The sequence below is a fragment of the Prionailurus viverrinus genome, chromosome B1 (assembly GCF_022837055.1).
Source record: "Prionailurus viverrinus isolate Anna chromosome B1, UM_Priviv_1.0, whole genome shotgun sequence".
NCBI classification, from domain to species: domain Eukaryota; kingdom Metazoa; phylum Chordata; class Mammalia; order Carnivora; family Felidae; genus Prionailurus; species Prionailurus viverrinus.
Window position 1 is genome coordinate 149,758,968 of NC_062564.1, and position 16,734 is coordinate 149,775,701.

A 16,734-nucleotide genomic window follows, 5' to 3' on the forward strand; every position below is an offset into this window, starting at 1 on the left:
AGATATAATCCACTCCCTTCAAACAACTTTCCATAAATATTGCTTATCACACCCAGGCTTTTGATAAATACTGGACAGCAGAGAATTCAAAGTTACTATCTTTGACAGGTTAAATTTAATTTGTTTTCTACTTGAGCAAGATGTGGAAGCAAGCATAGGGCAGAGAAGGCAGTATGTTCTAACTAGGGAAGAGAGAACATGGAGCTCTTCCCAACCCCTCATACTCCCCACACTCGTTTGTTCAGTTAATGTGTATGTTACTCATATTAAAATAACATGTGTGATGCTTTTCAGCTTACAAAAATTTTAATAATAATTGCTCCTTTCCATTAGTAGGGGAGATAAGTGTTATTGTATTTTATACTAAGAAATATTAGTGAAAATAATTACCTTGCATCGTTCAGTTCATAGTAAGCATAGCCCCAGGATCTGGCCTGTTCTCATTCAATATCCTGTGTTGTATGGTATTCTATGGAGGGCTCCGTGAACTTTTGAACAGATAACTACATTTCTTTCCTTATGTCAGTGTATTTACAATTTTGTGACATTGCTGACAATATTGAACTGTACCTAAACCCCAAGTTTCTGGAAAAGAGGGGAGGCTGAAGGAATCTCCTCACAGTTTTGTGTCTTGGAGAAGGGCTTATTGCAAAGAGACACTCTTCCCCATAGGACTAAGATAAAATGCAAAGATGCCCTCTTGTTTAAGGGCAGGGCCAGACACAGACTCTCCAGTTTCCTATTCTTTGCCATGTAAATGATCAGCTGAACTGGTTGTCCAGCTAATCAGTAGGAACAAAATAGTTGTTAACTAGACTTTGGTTAAGATTCCCTCCATCCCCCAGGACTCTGAACTTTCTTCTACCCTCAATCTGAATCAATTAACAAGAGCTCACTCTGAGAATAGATAGGCTGGCCTCAGGCTAAACATTCTCTGATCTTCTATTCCCACCCTCTCACCCCATATCACCAAGCATGACTCTTTCCAGCCTCCTTGATTTTTTGTGTGAAAGAAAAACCCTGTTGTATGACTCCTCCCCCCATTCTCAGCTTTACTGAGGCATAACTGACAAATACAAATTGTATATATTTAAGGAGTGCAATGTGATGATGTGATATAAATAAACACTGTGAAATGATTACCGCAATCAAGCTAATTGACACTTCTATCACCTCACATAGTTATCCCTCCTTTGGTGTATGTATGGTGAGAATACTGAAGATCTCCTCTTTCAGCGAATTTCAAATATACAATACAGTACTATTTACTATAGTCACCATCCTATACATTAGATCCCAGAATTCATTCATTTTGAAAACTGGAAGCTTGTACCCTTTGACAAACATCTCCCCATTGGCCCCTACCTTCCAGCCCTCCCCGCCCCAGCCACGTAACCACTATTCTATTTTCTGCTTCAATGAGTTCAACTTTTCAATTCCACATATAACATCATACTGTATTTACCCTACTTAACTCTTAAAATGCTTACTAATCTCATGGTCAGAACGTTCTCCCTATTGCAATAGTACCTCCCCTGCCCCCGCCAGACCTCCTAACCCCTTACAATAATTCTTTCAAATAAAGTCCCTTCTTACTAAGTCCAGATTTGTTTCTGGTTTTGGGGATTCTTTTTGACATTACATGATTACAATTGAGAAAGAACATTCTCCCCGTTACTGCCTGAGTAAATGCTTTTTTTTGAAATATTAATCTGACCTTGATATTCCCATGTTCTTAGCTGTAAGTATTGGATTAATTGCTGTTGCCCAATCTTCAAAATATCAGTCCTGAACTTTCATAGCCTTTTATAGCTTCCCACTTCTAAGTACATATGCCTTACATTTCTTAGCTAAAAGAAGAAATGTCAATGTATTATAGAAGTACATTTTCTTTCTCAAATCTGTGTAAACACACGTAACTACTAGATTAGGGCCTTCTGTATTTAACTAACATGCAGTGTTCTTCCCTTTATCTACATCACGTACATGACCTATGTTGATGTGACTATTATTTATTTAATCAGATGGGATCATTTGGAAAAATTTAACTTTATTTTCAGGATTCCTTTTTTAGTTGGCATTTTTTTTTTTGAAAGAACAGACAACTGCAAAACATCAATACTTACACTGAGAAAAAGTAATTTCTTGCTCATGCTGCTTGAGGCTGGCAACTCAATTATGGCATAGCTGTGCTCTGCTAAATTTCACATGTCTTCTCATTGGGGGAATGAAGGTGAAAGAAGAAGTACTATCCAGTATATATATATATATATATATATATATATATATATATGAACATATATTATGTTCTTATAGTAAAAGATTAGAGCAAGAGTGACGTCCAAAACGCATACAGATATTCCAGGCTTTTGTTCAGACATAGCCTATGTTATGTCTGCTCACATTCAAGTGGACATGCAAGTTACATGGTCAATTCTAAGATCATTGGAGTAGAGGACAAGATTCTACCAGCAACTAGCAATGGCAGTACATTAGTTACCTCGGGCTGCCATAGCAAAGGACTATAAACTGGAACAGAAATTTATTCTCTCCCAGTTCTGGAGGCCAGAAGTCCAAAATCAAGATGTCAACAGGTCATGCTTCCTTTGAAACTGTGGGAAAAATCTTTCTTGATTCTTCCTACCTTCTGGTGACATCCATCAAGACTTCGTGTTCTTTGGCTTGTAGTCCATAATTCCAGTCTCCACTTTTGTCTTCACATGGAGTCCTTCCCTCTTATCTTTACCATTGTATTCTTATAAGGACATTTTCATATTGGATTGAGGGCCCCCTCTTCACTACAGTAAGATATCTTGACTAGTTGCATTTGTAATGACCCTAAGGTCACATTCTGAAGTACTAGGAGTTAGAACTTTAATATCTATTTTGGTGACACAATCAAACCTATAACAGGTAGAGAGGGGAATACTTTCTTATAAATAAATTATAAATCTACCACCATTTTTCCTCCTTCTGCTCTGTCCCTGACCGTTCAAGAGTCTAACTACAAAACTTATCAGCAATTGAGGAAGTAGACAATGGGTTGAGATTCAAGATGGAATCCTTTCCTAAGAAGTGGCTGAAGTAGTAGAAAGTGGGCTGACCGCAGAGTGCAGAACAGAACAGAAATCCACAGCTGTCTGGACAAGCATAAGTATAAGCTATTTCTGTGACTTTAGATCTTTAGTACTTGCCCCTTGAGTACCAGTCCCCTGGTATTGTTGACTCTAAGAAAGATTCCTGAGGGACAATTCAAAAATAAGTATTATACCCAAGTCTCTGCACATGGAAGCAAAACCCTCTTGGTAGGTGAGAATGATTCTGATGCTATATCTTGCCCATTTCAGAACTGACTGAATTCTAACTAGGTGATCTCATCAGAGAGAGAACTAGTGAAGAAAAAGAGGACATGATGCAGCAAGTCAATGTCTTTAAATGTTACCAGGTGCTACCAGGCTTGAGAATTATTGGACTAAACTAAGCAATTGGGAGAAATCTAAAAAACAATATCCTCCCACCCCACAAAAGGATTTCTTATGTATCAGCACAGAAATCCAGCAACAAGAATCTGATAGAAGTCCCATAAGAATACAAAATGTTTTGTTTATTTTTGAAAGAGAGAGAGAGACAGAGTGTGAGTGGGGGAGGGGTAGAGAGAGAGAGGGAGGCACAGAATCCAAAGCGGGCTCCAGGCTCTGAGCTGTCAGGACAGAGTCTGATGTGGGGCTCGTTGGGCTCGAACTCATAAACATCACGACCTAAGCTGAAGTCAGTAACTGAACCAACTGAGCCACCCAGGCGCAACCTGGCCTAAATCTTTCTGGTTTCCATAGCTGTGACATCTTCTAACTCCCTGAGGCCAATCCTGCCAGGAATAAGGGGGAAGTGGGAAGTGGAGGGACAAAGCTAAGGATAGTGAGGGAGATTGGGGGTACTCAGTTGCTATAGTCCTTTGGCACAGGGGTTTATAAATGAATTCTTGGATTAGTCGGTTTAGGTTCAAAACCCAAGTCAGCCACTTAGTGGCTATATATTTGTACAACTTGACTAACCTCACTGGCTTTCTCTCTTTTTCTTTCTTTCTTTCTTTCTTTCTTTCTTTCTTTCTTTCTTTCTCTTTCTTTTTTTGCCTTAAAATGAGGAAATAGTACTAATTCATAAGGTTATTGCAAGGATGAAATGAGATAATCTATGTAAAGTACTTAGCATAGTTTTGAGATGCATTAAGCCTTGTGAAACATTAGATATTATCATCATTATTTAGCTATGATTTAGCAGCTTAACAAATCAAGTAAGTGACTTTTTCTTATGACCAAACACCTGCCTTATGTCCCAGATTTCTCATTTTTTTCACATATCAGAATCTTCATCTAATTTCCTCTCATATAGAAACTAGACTTGCTTTTTTTTTGTCACTCTGGAAATTAGTCCTGCTTCTGAGCTGCAGGTAGTAACATCTCACCAACCTCCTTAGCTCTTTCTTAACCTGTCTGGCGGCTATTGATTACTGCCTGACTCTTAGAATACCACCAACTCTCTCATTCTCCAATTCCTGACTCCTGATACCCACATGTATATTACCTATTACACCATGCTCTCCCAATTCCACTGTCCTAGCACCTTCTGTCTATCTGATGTGTCATTATTATCATTTACTTTATCAAGATATCTAATTCAAATCTAAATCAGTTTAAAATGAAGAATATACTTTCTTGAAAGGGTTTATGATTAGCCCATATTCTCCTTCTCTTTACCCTGAAGTTTCTTCTTATAGTATCCAGTATCACAGTATCATCATTCCAGTATCCACCTGCTGACCAAGTCTCAGAATATAATTCCAAGACATAATCTATATGCTAAATGTGATGATCACAGATAACTACACATAAACTGAGTGGCATATAGTAGGTATTCTGTATATTTCACGATTTCTTCTTCCTCCTGTCATTGTTGTTGCCACAGATGCATGAGTAAGGAAAGAGCCCAATTGCTATACATAGGTTAACATGGTACCAGTAACAAGGTTGACTTACTACAAAATACATATACTATTAATAGTTTTCCAAAATGTTTTCTAATTTGCAAAGGATTTGGAGTAGAGAGTTCAGGAAGGGGTAAAATGAAACAACTTAAACCTACATATCGGTATCATTTTCGAGAATTAGACCCATTGAGGAGGAAAGGAATGAAAACAATAAGAGAAAAATAGGATTTCACAATTTTCCCACCAGCTGATACTTGCTTGAATTCAAGAGAAAGAAATTCCCACAAAATAAAGGGATTCACAAAAAATTAGGTCATAATATGAGGATTTTCAAAAGTCTTTACAAAATTGTCAGTACCATTTTTAAAGATATAGTAATACAGGGGCGCCTGGGTGGCTCAGTCGGTTGAGCATCCAACTTCGACCTCGCAGTTTGTGAGTTCGAGCCCCGCATCGGGCTCTGTGCTGACAGCTCGGAGCCTGGAGTCTGGAGCCTGCCTTGGATTCTGTGTCTCCTTCTCTCTCTGCTCCTCCCCCACCTGTGCTCTGTCTCTGTCTATCAAAAGTAAATAAAATTTCAAAAAAAAAGATACAGTAATACTATACTAATTATGTGATGATGGCACAGGTAGTAAAAGAATATGAATTATAGTCTATTTTACATGTAGTTTATTATTTTTTAAATGAACAAGGTTTTGGGGGCACTTGGGTTGCTCAGTCAGTTGGGCAGCCAACTCCTGATTTCAGCTCAGGTCATGGTCTCGCAGTTGTGAGCCCCATGACGGACTCTGTGGTGAATGTGGAGCCCGCTTGGGATTCTCTCTTTGCCCCCTTCTCTCTCTGCCTCTCCTCTGCTCATGCGCTCTCTCTCTTCTCTTTCTTTCTCTCTCTCAAAATAAATAAATAAGCATTTAAAAAAATGTACAAGGTTGTTAATTTGATAAATCTAATTTGGAATTAACAATGTAATTTATAGGCTGAGAACTCCTGTTTTTAGCATTAAAGCTAACTAATAATTGGATAGCAAGAATATATCTGATGGGAGTGACAATAAAAAGATAAACTAATAAATTTGATATTGACAAAATATGAATTCAAGATTTCTTTTACTAAGATTAAACAAAGATGCAAATTATTTTAAAATTCCTGACATTCAAGCATCCAGCATTTCAAAGTACCCGTATGCTCAAATAAATGCTACTAAGAAGTTAGTGCTTATGTCTTTCTTTTGTGTTAAGATTCCCGGGGACTTTTCATGAGTGAGAGATTATTGTAATCACTTTTTTTAAACTTGAGGAATATGAAAAAGTGAGGCTACATCAATGTATTAAAGCAGTCATATCCCTGGTTTCAGCTTTGACGTAGAAAGAGCATCAGTCACACCATCCTTCATCCTTGCAACAATGACAAAAACTGAACTGGAAATCAACAATTCTTCTTAGATTTATTAGAGAAAGGAGGTCACAGGGAAGACTGCACCTCCCAAAACTGGAGAGACAGCATGCATAGAATGAGAGCAAATGAGAGTAGAAGCCACTGGAACCTGTAACTGATAGGAAAAATTACATGGCAACTGATGTAATGCTGGAGACTGAGTGTGGATTAGTTTAAGATTTAAAAACTCCTGGGAGCTCCATCTTAGAAAGGCTCCATGCTTTGGGAGTTTTATTTCTTGGAGTCTCACTAGCTTATCATGAATAATAAATGGAGAAAAATACCCTTGAGCTTCAGGCAGAGGGAGGGGGGAAATAACCATTTAAAGATAAACGTAGAGTGTTCTCCACCACAAAGTCTTACGCACTATGGAAAAAGATATTATCAGAGACTTATCTAACCTGGAAGAAGGGAAATACTCAACTACAGTCCCTCTGGCCTTCCTGTCTCATAAATGAGGTGAGGGAGAGACAACAGTGGAGATAAAACAAGGATGTTAGAGATAATTGAAGTCTGTGACACTATAGCACACAATGTCCTAAACTGAGAACACTGGATGTTGGTGACAAATGTGGATCAATGGTAATTTTCATTCATTGCTGGTGGGAATACAAAATAGTACAGCTATACTGAAAGTTTCTTACAAAGCTAGTTTCTTACAAATGTAGTTTTACCATATGATCCACCAACTGAACTCCTAAGTATTTAACCAAATGAGGTAAATACTTATGTCCATACAAAAACTTGCACATAAATGTTAATTAATAGCAGTTTTGTTCATAATAGCAAAATTGGAAGCAGCCAAGATGTTCTTCAATAGGTGAGGATATAAACAAACTATGGTAACATTCAGACAATTGGATAATACTGAACAATAAAAGGAAATTAGCTGTCAAGTCACCAAATACATGGAAGAACCTTGAATGTATATTGCTAAGTCAAAGAAGCCAGTTTGAAAAGGCTACATAACTGTTTAACTCCAACTACATGATATTCTGTGGATTATCTCCAACTACATATTACAGACAGAGTAAAAAGGTCAATGTTGTCTGAAGTTCAGGGGAGGGGACACAGAATTGTTAAGTAGAGCACAAGAGGTTTTAGGGGTTTGAAACTATTCCAAATGATACCGTAATGCTGGGCATGTGACATTATGCATTTGTCAAAACTCATCGAAATTTATAATACAAAAAGTAAACCTTAATGTAAACTATGGACTTATTTAATACTAATGTATCAATATTGGTTCATGAATTCTGATAAACATACCACATTAATGCAAGATGTTCATAAATAGGGGAAACTATACAGGGGAGAAGAGTTGTATCAGACCTCTCTGTACAATCTGCTCAATTTTTTTAATGTTTATTCATTTTTGAGAGACAGAGAGAACAGAGCGTGAGTGGGAAAGGAACAGAGAGAGAGGGAGACAGAATCCAAAGCAGACTCCGGGTTCTGAGTTGTCAGCACAGAGCCTGATGTGGTACTCAAGCTCACTGACCACGAGATCATGACCTGAGCCGAAGTCGGACACTCAACCGACTGAACCACCCAGGCATCCCTCAATAAAGTCTGTTAATTATAATAATTAAAAAAAAAGTCACACTGCCACCTATTTTCTCACAATTAGTGTTGAAAACTTGTCATTTATGAAACAGACCCTCAAACTCCACCCAGAAGAAATAAGTGTGTGATTCAGAAGGAAAACAAAAAGCTCAGTGGTCACAAATAAGGAACAACAGGTGTCTTAGCTTTTTGTCACACAGATATGCCAATCTCATATTTGTTTTCAGTGTTTTGGAGAATGACAGTGGTATAATATCAACTGTGCCTAAGTTCTAATGGTCAAGATAAACACTGAAAAAAATAGGTGCTTATGTAGGATTTTTTTTTTTCTAGAATGAGTATACACAGAAGGAAAGCTTAGGCCAAGGACTCAATCATTTTGTAACTTCTGTACTCATTGATCATGGAGAAGGATGAAGATTAGTTAAGGTGGCCATTTTGCCTATTGTTTTATTTTGATCAGCAAGTAAATCCTCATCATTTACAAGATTTTCTTTTCAAATTTTTATTTAAATTATATTTAGTTAAGGGGAGCCCGGGTGGCTCAGTTGGTTAAGCATCCGACTTCGGTGCAGGTCATGATCTTATGGTTCATGGGTTTGAGTCCTACGTGGGACTCTGTATTGACAGCTCAGAGCCTGGAGCCTGCTTCAGATTCTGTCACCCTCTCTGTCTGCCCCTCCCCCGTCCATGCTCTGTCTGTCACTATCTCTCAAAAACAAGTAAATGTTTTAAAAAAATTAATTCTATCTAGTTAACATACAGAGCAATATTGGCTTTAGGAGTAGAATTCAGTGATTTATCACTTATGTACAACCCCCAGTGCTCACTATAAGTACCCTCCTTAATACCCATCGCCCTTCTAGCCCATCCCTCACGCACATCCTTCCATCAACCCTCAGTTTGTTCTTTATCTTTAAAAGTCTCTTATGGTTTCTCTCTCTCTCTCGCCTTTACTATACGTTCACATGTTTCATTTCTTAATTCCACATATGAGTGAAATCATATGGTATTTATCTCTCTCTGACTGACTTATTTCACTTAGCATAATACCCTCTAACACTATCCACATCAATGCAAAAGGCAAGATTTCACTCTTTTTGATGGCAGAATAATATTCCGTTGTGTGGAATGTGTGTGTGTGTGTGTGTGTGTGTGTGTGTGTGTGTGTACCACATCTTCTTTATCCATCCATCAGTCAATGAACATTTTGGCTCTTTGCATAGTTTGACTATTGTTGATAATGCTGCATTTTCCTTTTTGGTTAGGTTTATTCCCAGGCATCTTATGCTTTTTAGTGTAATTATAAATGGGATCGATTCCTTGATTTCTCTTCCTGCTGCTTCATTATTGTTGTATAAAAATGAAACAGATTTCTGTATGTTGATTTTATAACCTTAACTTTACTGAATTCATATGTTAGTTCTAGCAATTTTTGGTGGAATCTTTTGAGTTTTCCACAAAGAATATCATGTTGTCAGCAAATAGTGAAAGTTTGACTTATTCCTTGCCAACTTGGATGTCTTTTCTTTTTCTTGTCTGATTGCTGAGGCAAGGAATTCCATACTGTGTTAAATAATAGTGGTGAGAGTGAACATCCTTGTCTTGTTTCTGACTGTAGAAGAAAAGCTCTCAGTTTTTCTCCATTGAGGATATTAGCTGTGGGTCTTTCATATATGACCATTGTGCTGTTGAGGTATGTTCCCTCTATCCCAATCTTGTTGAAGGTTTTTATCAAGAATCAAAAAGTATTGTGTCAAAAGCTTTTTCTGCATCTATTGAGAGGATCACATGGTTCTTATCTTTCCCTTTATTAATGTGGTGAATCACATTGATTGATTTGTGAGTATTGAACCACTCTTGAAGCCCAGGAATAAATCTCACTTGATAGTGGTGAATAATTCTTTTTATTGTACTGTTGGATTCAATTTGCTGGTACCTTATTGAGAATTTTTGCATCCATATTCATCAGGGATATAAGCCTATAATTCTCCTTTTCTAGTGGGGTCTTTGTCTGGTTTTGGAATCCAGGTAATGATTTGTAGAATGAGTATTAGAATGAGTTTGGAAGTTTTCTTTCTATTTCTTTTTTTTTTTTTTTGGAAAAATTTCAGAAGAATAAGTATTAACTCTTTCTAATGTTTGGTCAAATTCCCCTGGGAAGTCATCTGGCCCTGGACTTTTGTTTGTTGGGAGATTTTTGATTACTGATTCAATTTTTTTTGCTCATTATGGGTCTGCTCAAATTTTCTGTTTCTTCCTGTTTTAATTTTAGTAGTTTGTATGTTTCTAGGAATTTTTCCATTTCTTCCAGATTGCCCAATTTGTTGGCATATAATTTTTCATAACAACATTCTCTTATAATTGTTTATATTTTGTGGTATTGTTTATGATCTCTCCTCTTTAATTTGTGATTTTATTTATTTATGTCCTTTCTGTTTTCTTTTTATTTACAAGATTTTCTAAGGCTTCAGTCTGTTTTGGCCTTTAGAGTTTGCCAATATCACATGACTAGAAGCATTTGAACATCCCTGCAACCACTCGTTTACAAGTGAAAGATAAGAGAGAGAGCATGAAAGTTAAACCTATTCTGGTTACCTTGTATTTGTATCTTGACTTTTTGAATAAAAGATTATTTTTGGCAAAGAATAAAGGAAGTCTCACAGATCTTTATCATTAAAAAATAATAGGGGCACCTGGGTGGCTCAGTTAGTTTAGTGCCCAACTCTTGATTCCGGTTCAGGTCATGATCTTACGGTTCATGAGATGGAGCCCTGTGTTAGTCTCTGTGCTGACAGCACAGAGCCTGCTTGGGATTTTTTCTCTCCTTCGTTCTCTGCCCTTGCCCTGTTCATGCTCTCTCTCTCTCTCTCTGTCTCTCTCTCTCCCTCTCTCTCTCAAAATAAATAAATAAACTTAAACAAAAATAATTAAAAAATTAAACTATGCCACAAGGTTAAAAATTATAGTCTATATTAAATTTGTATATTTAATAATTAAATGTTTTAACACATACATTTTATCTAACTCAAAAAATACAAAAAAATAAAATGACCAACTACACAAAACCAAGTAATATAAAATCTAAATTTGAGTCTCTGATTATTCCTGCTGTACCTTGATTTTTTATCATGAAAAGCCTCATTTCTCAGAAACCACTCATCTGTTCTTTTTTAGCTTTGGTAGGGCTAGGTATGAATGCCGTCTATAACTAAGGACTATGGTTTTCTTAGCTTGTTATGTCCCTTGCACACATTAGCCACTTTCATTCAGTTAATATGTATTCAATGCATAGCCTGCTGAATGCCAGACATAGTGAAAACCTTGTGTCTAAATCAGTTATGTGCTAATAAGGAAGCAGGACAAATAAAGTTTAATTTCAGCACAGTGGAGAAAGTGTTACGGAGGACAGTATAGGGTTTGAAGGTGACTCTAAAGCATATTCAGTTCTGCAAGAGTCACGGAAGGCCTTTCAGAGGATATGCCATCTCATTAAAATCAAGAGACAAATGAGAAGTAATCAGGTTTGAAACTAATTGGTTTGAAGGTATTGGTGAGGGTAGAGGGGCAGGAGCAAGGAAGAATCTCCTCAACTGAAGACAAAGCAGGTGCGGAGAGGTGCAAAGAAGAAAGGTGAAGGGTTCTTGGGCTGCACAAACCTTTGACCTTTTATTTTTTGCATTCTCTTATCTAAATTGCATTGAGATTAATGATTAACTTTACGTGGAAATTCCACAGTATACGTTAAGTGTGTGTTTGGGAGTAAAGAGAATTTTAAAATAATAGCTCAAAAGTGAGTGATGTCTACATTCTTTCCTTAGCTGTCATCTGTTTTCAGGGCTGCTTCAGAGTTAAAGGCAAAGATCTCTTTTTATTTTTTTTTTCAACGTTTATTTATTTTTGGGACAGAGAGAGACAGAGCATGAACGGGGGATGGGCAGAGAGAGAGGGAGACACAGAATCGGAAACAGGCTCCAGGCTCTGAGCCATCAGCCCAGAGCCCGACGCGGGGCTCGAACTCCCGGACCGCGAGATCGTGACCTGGCTGAAGTTGGACGCTTAACCGACTGCGCCACCCAGGCGCCCCAAAAGGCAAAGATCTTAAGCAGGATGTGTTTTCCAGTTGGCTTGTTAGAACGCAACCAGGTACTACAAAGCCTTCTTAAACAGTTCTCAGGAAACGAAGCTGGGTCTCCCGATCCAGGGTCCTCACTGCCCTCCTGTCTTTTCCTTCTCTTTTTCTTCTCTCACTCCTCTAGGAAGTTTACTTTTTTGAAGGTCAACCTCATTTTATTATTTGCCAGTGAGTAAATAAAGGACCCCCCCTTTCAAGTTCTCATATATTTTTTTCTCCAAACCCTTTCTCCTTCATTTTCCCAGTCACTTCCTCTCCCTCCCTCTCCCCCACCCACTGATTGCTATTGGCAAATTTAGGAATTTGATTGTGAGCCAAAAATGAAAAATAACAGCAGAGGCTTTTTAACATCTCTGTATGAATGAGAATGACTCTGGCTAAGTGCATCAGCTGGTATGTATACGTATTTGTGATACTCCAGTGAATCACAGACTCCAGAAGACCAACCCACCAAATTTATCTCCGCCTCCTTCTCTGGCATGGAGAATAAAAGCTTACCGGAAACATCCCAAATGCATAAGTGGTTCTCATCTTTTTTGGCAGCCTAAAACCTGAGTGGAGTTTAAACAAAACTAAATTGGACCATCCAGTTTCCTTCCCAGGATCATCTGGACAGGTTGTATTTTTATTTTTATTACCTATATTAATATTAACATTTTAGATATAAAAAGTTTAGGGGCAAATTATATATCACAAAACTGTTAAAAAAGGAAATATAGAGAGAATAAAGTCTATATTAATACTTTAGTTACTTTATAATGTAAAGCATGTTAAAGCCTTTTTAAGTCCCTTGTTTGTCATTAAAAATAAATCTTGCATTACATAATGCTTTTCTGTTTAAATAATTTTAACACAAAACTACAATATCATAGTTACCTTGTAAGTCCTGAATGCTGGACATGTTATCCATTTCATTAATAAGGAAACAGAGCAAGCAGAGTAGAAACAGTTAAAATGAAGAGTGACTTCTAGTCTGGTGATCACTTCTGTGAAATATGTCAGAACCAGTCTCATAGTACCATGGGCCTTGTAAATATTATCATTACTTTTAGGTGAGATACGTCAGAAAAAATACAGCATATATCCAAGTCCTTAGTAAATAGTTGACAGGTAGATTTTTGGCAGCATAGTACCTATTTTATCTAAGAGTCCTTAATTAAAATTGGAAAGCCCAGAGAGATTTGATCTAGCAATTAAATTTAACAAGTATTTTTCAGCATCTGCTTTGTGACATGGTGCTGAGGCTGGGGTAGATTGATGGAGAAAAGGATATTCTCTGCTTTTGGCCATTTTACCTAAATCCAAGTAAGCAGAAGATGATGAGGATTGAGCAAGCCCTATACATCTGCACTGCCCACAGTTTGCTCAGCACTTAACACTGTGTCTGGAAATGAGGTAGGCACTCACAGAGATTATTTGCTGAATGAGAGTCAGATTAAGGGATGGAAGAGGGGAGGATAGAAAAAGGGAGAAAGAAAACAAGAAGAAAAGAAGAAAAAAGAGGAAAAAAAAGAAAAATTCTTTCTGAATTCAACTGAATTTATAAATCACAGTTTTAACAATTTTTTGTTGGTGTTTCTAGACCACAATAATCTTTATACTGAGTTAGAAAATAAAATTGACAATTTCTAACTGAAATACATTTTTAAGAAAGAAGAGATCATCTAGAGGGTAAGTCCATACATTGTGATAAGAGATAATTTACCAAAAGAAGTTAACAAGAAAATAGATATTATTATATGCCTCTTCACTTAACCCTGAGACCAAAATTGACCATGAAGGGGCAGCTAGAAGTCAGCCAAGTGCCGAATGATATATCAGCTACTCCCAATTGACTGTAAGCCAATTTTTGCAAACTTGGCAGAATACCGAGAAAGTTGTTCACATTAATAAACAAATCAGTAGGTTGGGCAAGCAACACCTTTATACACATCTCTTCTAGTGAAAGAGTTCTATTTTCTGACAACAAAGAAGGTTTAAGGAACAAGGTGATTTATTAACAAAATTGGTTTTTAATCAAAATGTCATAATTCTGGTGAGATTACATCTAACATACTTGAGAGAGAGGTCTACGAAAGAGTTGAGTTTGCCAATAGGAACTGGAACTTTTTTCCCTTTTAAGTAAGAACATGCAGGACTAGTGTTATTCTGTGGTTTCCAAAACATACATTAAGCCATTCTTGAGTCAGAAACAACAATTGAAAAAAATTTTCATTTTGTCTCTCTTCTGGTGTGTAATCTGAGGCCGAAATGAAGTAAATGCTATACTGGGTTGTCCCAAAGAACTTTAGTGGAGTAAACACCTAGAAGTCACATTGTATAAAAGTCACATTGGATATTTACAGATTTTACTCTCCCCAGTGAGAAAACAGATAACTGATCATCAGTTTTGCCAGATAATTTTATATTTCCGAAGTATATTCTTGGGAATTTTGACAACACATATTTTCCCTGATTTGAAAGGAGAGATTACCACGTAATGTGTACTGTTTCTAACTTAGAAGGTCATAAGTGTCTGGCTCCTTGTCATGAGCCGGCTGTGAAGGCACACATGCAAGTTGTGTCTTTCCACATTGTCAGCTTTATTGAATCATAAGGCAAAGTTAATCATAATCATAAAGCAGGTTCAGGATTCCAAACTGAATGTCATTTCACCATATTATTAAGCTTGGTTTCTTACACAGCACACAGAGAAGAATAGAAGACACACTACACAACCAACAAGGCAACAGAAGGGTGTGGGAAGTCAGTTAATGAACCAAACGCAAAATCAGTCAAAGCTTCAAAGCTGAGCTTCGGTCAAGTCCAGGTCAGCATCCAACACGTATTGCCTATTATGTTCAAGCGGTAAAGGACCTCAGTTCTGTTCAGAAATCAGTCAGGCAGAGCCCTCAGAGGCAGCTGACTTTTTTAAGTGGTCAGACATAGAAGGGTCATGTCTGAAGAGTCTGACAGTTTGTTGCAAAAATCCTCCCCTTTTGAAAGGGTCTTGGGCCCCCTGCAGACCTCCTCTGCTTCTGTTTGTTATCAGTTCTGGGTGTCAGCTGATGCTGGTCCAGGCCGTATCTTGGCTGGGCTGCAGTACCCTTAACCGCTTCTGTCATTGCTTGACACAGGCTCTTACGTGACATGACAGACTCCATCTTGCTCTCTACGCTCTATTATAGTATGGATTTGACACAATAACAATACGGACTCATGCTTATTAAGCATTTATAATGGGACTTTATACTTCAGTTGAGGTGAAATAATTTGCCAAGATTATATAATTTCAAATAGCACAGCAAGGATTTAAATGAGGTGGTCTAAGGGCAACTGGGTGGCTCAGTCCATTAAGCATCTGACTCTTGATTTTGGCTAAGGTCATGATCTCATAGTTAGTGAGTTTGAACCCCACACTGGGCTCTGCTCTGACAGCATGGAACCTGTTTGGGATTCTCTCTCTCCCTCTCTTTCTGTTCCTCCCCTGCTCACACTCATACTCTGTTGCTTTAAAAAAATAAATAAATAAAGTTTAAAAAACAATTAAAAAAATAAGCAGTGTGGTCTACTTTAGGGCCCACACTCTTAAAATTATATTCTATTCTTTGTTATGTACATATTAATCATCTAAATTAAAATGAATATATAAACTTTTAACACATGTATTTCTCATTATATGAACACATTGAAATATTTACGCCACCATATCAAACATAAGGCAAAAATTTGACACATTTGATTTTATGAGCAATAAACTTCTATACAACACTATTAAAAGAGTTTAAATATTACTGGCATATAAAACAGAAAAATAAGCCATACTTTCAATATAAAATCAACAGTAAATTACTAGGTAAAAAATCAGTTAGGAAAAAGTAACAGCCTGGATAGACAAGATGGATCAAAATAATTAAAATAACCAATAAATTTATAAAAGATGAAAACAAAAAGTTATAAAATATCTCTGAAACACAGTTTTATTTATTTATTTTTTTTTTTAATTTTTTTTTCAACGTTTATTTATTTTTGGGACAGAGAGAGACAGAACTTGAATAGGGGAGGGGCAGAGAGAGAGGGAGACACAGAATCGGAAACAGTCTCCAGGCTCCGAGCCATCAGCCCAGAGCCCCACGCGGGGCTCGAACTCCCGGACCGCGAGATCGTGACCTGGCTGAAGTTGGACCCTTAACCGACTGCGCCACCCAGGCACCCCTGAAACACAGTTTTAAAAACATATATTTTCAATTGTGAAAGATTACAACAAATAATTTGCAAATACTGGTGAGCACGTGAGAATATAAGCAATTTCATATAGTGTGCAAATTGGTATAATTTTAGTGATTAAAAAATATTTAACAATATACCTTTTATTTTGGCAATTCCATTGTCACTGTGAAGATAATTGTGAAAAACATAGAGACATTCATTAGAGTGCTACTTATATCTAAAAAAAGTTGGGAAAAACAAGAATTTCCATCATTAAATAATTATTTTCGGGGTGCCTGGGTGGCTCAGTCGGTTAAGTGTCCAACTTGGCTCAGATCATGACCTCACAGTTCATGGGTTCCAGCCCCGCATCGGGCTCTGTGCTGGCAGCTGGGAGCCTGGAGCCTGTTTCGGATTCTGTGTCTCC

The 16,734-nt window shown here is 37.3% G+C and overlaps 1 protein-coding gene across 5 annotated transcripts in view; it reads left to right on the plus strand.

Annotated features, from left to right (window-relative positions):
• Positions 1 to 16,734, plus strand: part of LOC125164551 (sulfotransferase 1E1-like) — a 94,686-nt gene that overhangs the window by 58,659 nt on the left and 19,293 nt on the right. Inside the window, exons 3-4 of one of the 5 annotated variants that reach the window (XM_047857345.1) lie at positions 12,663 to 12,735; positions 13,337 to 13,514. The gene's annotated coding sequence lies outside the window, so the exon portion shown is untranslated. Of the gene's footprint in view, positions 1 to 12,580; positions 12,736 to 13,336; positions 13,515 to 14,803; positions 14,929 to 16,734 lie in introns of those variants that run through there. The other 4 variants (XM_047857342.1, XM_047857346.1, XM_047857344.1 and 1 more) reach the window with 4 other exon arrangements.